This window comes from Medicago sativa, chromosome 3 (assembly GCF_051527215.1).
Source record: "Medicago sativa cultivar Bolivia chromosome 3, Bolivia_mono, whole genome shotgun sequence".
Classification (NCBI taxonomy): Eukaryota; Viridiplantae; Streptophyta; class Magnoliopsida; order Fabales; family Fabaceae; genus Medicago; species Medicago sativa.
The window spans coordinates 55248069-55255512 of NC_140751.1; positions in this window are offsets into that span (position 1 = coordinate 55248069).

Consider the following 7444-nt stretch of genomic DNA (forward strand, 5'->3'; position numbering starts at 1 on the left):
CTGATTATTATTGCGATTTTGAGCACTAAGGACGGCAGGAGACCAAGGAACAAGCCCTGAATCTCATACCAACGCCCCGTTGGTTAGATTTATGTATGTTTTCTCTTGTTATTTCTTATGATTGTTTAGCTATGAGTAGCTAAACCTTTAGTTTGGTTAAGCCATGATGAAACTATTGTAATATATGATTTTGTAGTTGAACTCTCTCTATGATCAATGCTATTCAGTTTTTATTCAGAATTACTTGTGTTTATTGCTTTTCATGTTATTGTTTTGTATGACTACTAGCCCTAGCTTCTTGCAATCACATGAATTGATATTATGAATTAAATGACTACTAGCCCTAGCTTTTAATCCTGAAATAGTAATTTTGTTTAACTCAACACTAGGAGCCTAGAGATAGGAAATTGAGGGTTATGATACATGAATTAACGTTCCAATATTGCTTCTGCGGTTATTCAATCAAGTTAAGAGATTAATAGGGTTATAACTTAGGAAAGGGTTTTGAGTCAAGAGATTGATCAAAACCACTTAGTTAATTTATCGTAAAAACTGAGTAGTAATTGTGAATAAAGAGAGGTAGACTTTTCATATAAGAGCAATAGCGGATTCACCGGATTAGCCATTCATCTCAATATAATTTTCTTTCGAACTTTCTCTACTTTAATCAAATCTGATTAAAACAAACTTTTATTGCCCAAGGGCACTCAAATACAAACTTTACACATCCTAACGTATAACGCTCTTGCTAGAATTGAAATTAACACAGTCCTTGTGGATCGATATTTTTTACTACTTCGATAGTTTTTGGTACACTTGCCAGATATCTATCAAACGGCTAGGAGGGCGATTTCTTCAACCTTCTATCAGTTCATGTATGTTTTGATTCCATTATTATTTATTCTATTTGTAAACTCGATTATGAGTAGCTAAATCTCTTAGAGATTAGGTCTGAGATGATTCTTTGTAACCCTAATTGAACCATGTTGCTGTGAAACTTTATTTATTGTGAACGACAATCTAGTTTTTATTCAATTCAATTGTTCTTAATGCTTTTTATATCCTGATCAAATATAAACATGATTTAGTGAGAATGAATGACTACTAACCATAGCTTTCTACTTAAACCTAATTGAATTGTTCAAATAAACATGGTTAGTCTAGGAATGGATAATCGTTTATTTGTGATAATAAGTTAACGTTCGTAAAACCTTCAAAGATTATTAGACCACCTAAGGAATTAGGGGCTGTAGTTTGAGAAGAGGGTCCTAAGTCAAGGGATTGATTAGGGCTATTTTGTTAACTATTGTGGAACTAGAAAATCATTCATAAGAATAGGTGCAGTATACCAATTAGGGGAACATAGATGATTCAAAAGACCTGATCTCATATCTCTCTTATTCTCTAAAACCAATATTTATTTTTTGTCAAATTACTTTTATGCAAAAAAAAAAAAAAAACCAATCAACTACCTAGGGCAAAATAAAATAACTTTTACACATTCTGAATAATAACGCTACTGAATTATTGAAGTTAACACAATCCTTGTGGGAACAATCTTATTTTATTACTTCAATAATAATTGGTGCACTTGCCTAAATTATCTATCAAGCAGTATGAGCTTTTTTGTCACAGGTTAAACAATCAGCAGACCAAATCATATATTCAGTCTTCACAATATTCTAGAAGAATATATATTGTTTCCTTAAATAACATCACACTTAAGAAACACGACAAAGCTAAACCACCTCTGCAGCTTCTAGAAACACACAGCTCTTGGACCATAAGTCACGTGAATAAAATCTTCATAGAATCTTCAGAGATCTCACACACAAACTAAAACTTCCAAGAAGGCGAAATAAGGCACACTACGATGTCGTACCAACATGTCAAGACATCTTGTCCAACATCTTGCTAGAACACTTGTTTTAACAAAATGCGGCCAATTAGAGTCTACAAACCTAACAATTTGGTTCAAATTCACACGAATGCTCGTGATTGAACATCAAGACCAAATACTCAAAATGCATTCTATATTACCACTAAACTATTACAAAATGTCTATTGATTTTTTATATTTTATTATATATACTCACACTTTTGGGTGTTATATTAAAAAAATATATACTGAGGCTCCTAAGGTTGTGAGTCCCGACACCGTAGCTCACCTTGAATATTAAATATGATATTGTATAAACTAATGCCTTACAAAAGAACATAAAGTTTTCAATATAATAGACTACATTATAAAATAATGAAGAAAATTAATTGATGATGGGTTTGGTACAATTTTTACAATCTTATAACCTTTTTTTACTCGTTAAAAAAATGACAAAAATGTACATTATTAAACCTCTCTTTAACATATATAAATAACATTAACCACTTGTATAGCAAAATATATGCACTTTTGTCATTTATGTTGCTTTAATTTACCTTTCATGCAATAAAAAATTATTGTGATTTTTGTAGCAAAAAAATAAAAACTATTGTGATTTTTTTTTTTTTGCATATTGGTTAAGTTAGGATTAAATTTGTTTTTGGCCTCAACATCATTCACAATTTTTAAGTTTAATTCCTAAAGTTTTGTATAATTTTAGTTCTTAATTTACTTTGACATGGATTAAATACAAGACTAAAAAAACAATCATTACTTTGTAAAAAATTAAAATATTGTCACAAAATTTAAATTAAATTTTTATAGGGATTACACCTAAAGAATTATAATTTATAGGAACTAAAAATATATTTAACACTTAAATTTAATACGTTAGTTTTAAAAGTAATCTTATAGAAAGGCAATCACTTCCATCAACAATGGCTACTTTATACTTTACTAACATTCCATAAAATTTACAGGCTGTAGAGCTGAGAAAAGGTTTTAAGGTTTGTTGTATATTCTCTAATCTTTATGTTTCCCAGAATAGAAATGCTAAAGGTCGGATTTTGGTTTCGTACGTTTTAGTGAGGTACGAGATATGGCAAAATTGAACAAAACTTTGAATACTATTTTTCTGTCATCTTTGGGTTTGGGACAATGTAGCACGCTTTGATAGGTTTGATGGTGTAGGTAAAGAGATTGTTTGAAGGATGGAGAAGTCGCAAGATATTGGGGGGAACTCTTAAGAGGGAGAAAAATTGTTACGGGGGAGGGAGAAAAAAGTATGCATCTTGAGAGTGGAAGAGGGGATTCATAACTGGTTAGTCTTAGAAAAGCGGAACTTGAGAAAGTAAACTTGAATGCTCGTTGTAGTAAGGCACAAAGAAAAAAAAATGATGGTTAGAAGTTGTTAATGGTAAGATTTTGGGTGTTGGCGTAGCGCATATTGAAGGGTTAAAAAATTCTTCCAATGATGTTTCGTGATATTATTGTTGCTACGGGGTGTTGGAACAAAATGAGTTTAACATTGCCTCTCTGTGACATGGATACTTGGAGATGTTTTATTTAGCTGTTGATGTGATTATATTTTTGTTCCGCTGCGATGTTTTGAGAAAAATTAAATATGCATGTTGAACTTATAGGATAAGTAGGATATATATATCCTTTGCTTGATTTGTATTGTTTGCGTAAATTATCGCTTTAAGGATTTAAGGTGTTACTTTAACCATATAGAAATATCAAGACCATGTCTATATATTTTAACTAGCTAGAGAAAGTGAATAGCTTAGTACTAAACAGGTACAATTTTACTAAAGGTTAAGCACAAGACAAGCATGCTACTAAATAGCCAAACCTTATGAATGGCTTATCACACCAATATGTCTGATACTACATAACCAAATCATATGAAGGTCGGAGTTTATAAAGATAAATTCAACAACAAATGGAAGATATATTATATATAAATAGACTAGTATGATATGCCTAATATGTTTTTTTTCTGTTATAAATAGACTAGTATGATATGCCTAATATGTTTTTTTTCTGTAAGCCTTATTTGATCAAGTCAAGACCAGCAGCGCATCCTGGATCAGAAGATTGTTGTTCCTCATGGAGTATATAATCATCAATGACATCTTCTATGTGAAAAGATGCTTCTGTCAGTTGTTTGATCTTTGCTTTGATTTCCTGACTTGTTTCCGTGTCTTATTCAACATCAATCACTCTATCTGCATTGTTGATGACTTTTTCAATTCTTTCTAGTTCCTCTTTCAATTCTGCAATTTATATTGGGACACCCCTAATCATGTCTGCTGCTTCCTTTAAGAGTGGAAGCAAATGATCACGAGCGCAGGAAAGTGCAGTGTCACACATTTTGTTGAATCTTTGGTTTTAATTTGAGTGAGATTAGTGATATATATGGAAAAAGCTATTAGTCCTTCAAAACTTATGAGAAACACTAAATGGTGCGAGACGATAATCGACGAAATACGTGGAACATATCTTTGCCGTTCAGCAAACTATTCCATACACCAACCTGGCATGTATTCCGCCAAACCTGGACGCAACAGTTTCCAAACAGATGCCAAATCAGTATTCCTTGTCTTTCGTTTGTAAAATTGGCGTACTACATAGCATCTCTCAAAACTTATATTGCATAATAAAGTCCAACAGTGTGATCCGAAATTCATCTTTTAATTCAAAATTTTGTCGTAATGCTTCAATTTGCTGTTAGTGTTAATTACCTACCAGTGGCAGTTAAACAATGCATGTCAATGTTAGCTGTACAACTACCATCAAATTTTTTATTAGATAATTTAGGTTTTTTTTTTTTTTGGAAAGATTAAATAATTTAGGTTTCTTAATTCCCAATCACATGGCCATTATTTTTATATATATTGCAACTAAATTCAGCTAATTGATATCGTTGACTTTACAATGTATTTTTTTTTTTTTACCAAAACAAAGTTAACTATTATCATTAATCAACCAGTGTTCAATACAAGAAGGATAAAAATAAAAAATACGGTGACTAGCCCAAGAACAGGCCGCCCTAGCTAAGCTTTGAGAAACCATGTTCGCTTATCTCCTAACAAACTTCACCTCGAAGATGGAATGTAAAGATAACTGAAAAATAATACTAGAAACAATAGCATAAAATTTTGAATCACCATGGCCCGGAGACGATAGCGCTTGCACTAGAGTAGTTAAGTCGGACTCGTAGACAACCCGGTCCCATCTGTTCCCAACAGCAAAGTGAATGGCATCGAGTAAGGCAACCGCCTCCCCCTCCAAAACAGTCATATTTGCTCGTTGCCATTTCGTTTGAGCCTGAATGAATTGCCCACGTGAGTCTCTAACACAACACGCGAAAGATGTAATATGTTGACGGTCATGAAACGCGGCATCCACATTGCACTTCAACCACGTCTCACGCGGTTTCTCCCAAACTGAGTTGTTAGCTTGCACTCTATTCTGCCCGTGTTGCACAACCGATGATGAGGGTTGTTTATGAACCTCCTGCCATTGCTGCCATGCATCTAGTGATGTCCTCCCAATGCTTGTTGAAGTGTGATGAACGTCATTCCAAATGACATCATTACGTGCAGCCCAAATTTGCCAAAAGTAAAGCCACCCGACCAGCAGTGTCTCGATTTTCGGAACAACATAGGTCAAAAATAAAATCTGCCAAACTACTTGCAGTGCCAACTCGTGATTGCAGCGCAGTCGAAAGCCCTGCCCAATACCAACTCTCACGCGCCACCGTACAGCCCACAAAAGCATGTTAGTCATCCTCAACAGCCGTATCACACCACGGACATAGCACCTCACATTGTACATGTCGTGATTGAAGTCGGAGACGCGTTGGAACACACCCCCAACAGATCCTCCATAACAAATTACGTGCTTTATGAGGGGAGTTCACCTTCCAGATTCTATGTCATTCTCCTTCAACATGAAACCGATCAGTATGTAACAACTCCATCATAGTCAGTTTATAACCAGTCTAAACAGTATACCTCCCACTACATTCCATCATCCATGCTATTCTATCATTATGAACTTCCGCTACCATTACAATGTATTTTTTAAAGAGACCAAACTTGTCTTTTTTAGTTGTGCCCAAATTGAAACTTGAATCAATTAGTAGATTTTTTCACCAAGTCTTTGCTTCCTCAACCATTCCTGCTCCTCTTATTCAAGTTGGGGATGGTTGATATCTACCACCCTCCAACTTGTGGGCTATTGCAGCATGAAGAAAATAGTTCAGCTCAACAACACAGTGATAACGTTAAGACTTAGTTTAAAAGCTTTCTTGTATTACAAGTTACTAAGTATTAGCTTCTAACTAGTTCTTTCATGTAATCCTCTACATTAGAATACATGATTAGTTATCATGTTCCCACACTAACTACTATAAATGCTCGTTGTAACTTCATTGTTCAATAAGAGAAATGAGTTTGTTACAAGAATTTGCTCTCTCATAATGCTTAATGTTAAGCCATTTTCTAGTTACCCCTTATTATGTTGGCTGTTCCCTTAATCATGTGATTTAATTAGTTATTTTATTTTTTTAGAAATTAGCTGTGGAACTACTAACTATTTTTTTTTAGAAAATTAGTATACTTTATTAGTTTACATTTATTTTACACATGCATTCAATTATGTGTTGTCACGTCAATTTATAAATATGACACCTCACATGTTTTCATAATCATTAATTGATGTGGCAAAATTTAAACTCTTTTATATTCAATAAAAGAAAAACACCCTGCGCAGTTCAAGTCAGTTTTCTTGTGGGAGTAATTTAGTATTGAATTTGCAAATGGCTCTACGATATTAATGTGTTGTTCAATTTTGCAAGCGTAAACTATAAGATAAAACATTGTTAAACCCCATCCATTCTTTAATATATATTTAGCAAGTTGTACTTAGCTAGCTAGTAATTTATATTGACGACTTGACATTAACATTTCCCTTTTTTAAATAGACCAGGCTTATCTTTCTCTTACCGTCATTGTTATGATCATATTATTCATGTATGTTTTACCAAGACATTTTTTATTTATTAGTAAAAGAAAAAGACAGATAGTAAACTTTTTTAATCCCCATGACCATTCTATAATATCTATTGAACCGGTTTGATTTAGTTAATATATATTGGCGATTTACAATTAAAAAAGTGTTTCATAAAAAAACGAGTTACCCCATTTAAAGCAAGATCATGCTTATGTGAGTTATTTCTATAAAACCATAGAAGAAATAATTACTTAAATAGCGGAAACTTAAATTAAAGGATCAAGGCATACCTCCAGCCATTGCTCCTGCTTGAAGAAGTTGAGGCTCTTCTAAACATTCCACAATCTCACTTTGATGGTGTAAGTCTTCTAAATAGAGATGTTAGGCTTAGGGAACCAAAACAAATGAACTGCACTCCTTTATATAACTTTTGCCATCAAGAAGTTACTGAACGTGCAAAACAAAACTGCTCCTCCACTCACTCATAATGGGCAGTTACTAAATTTAAGGGAAAGAATAAAGACCATTTTCTGATTAATCGAT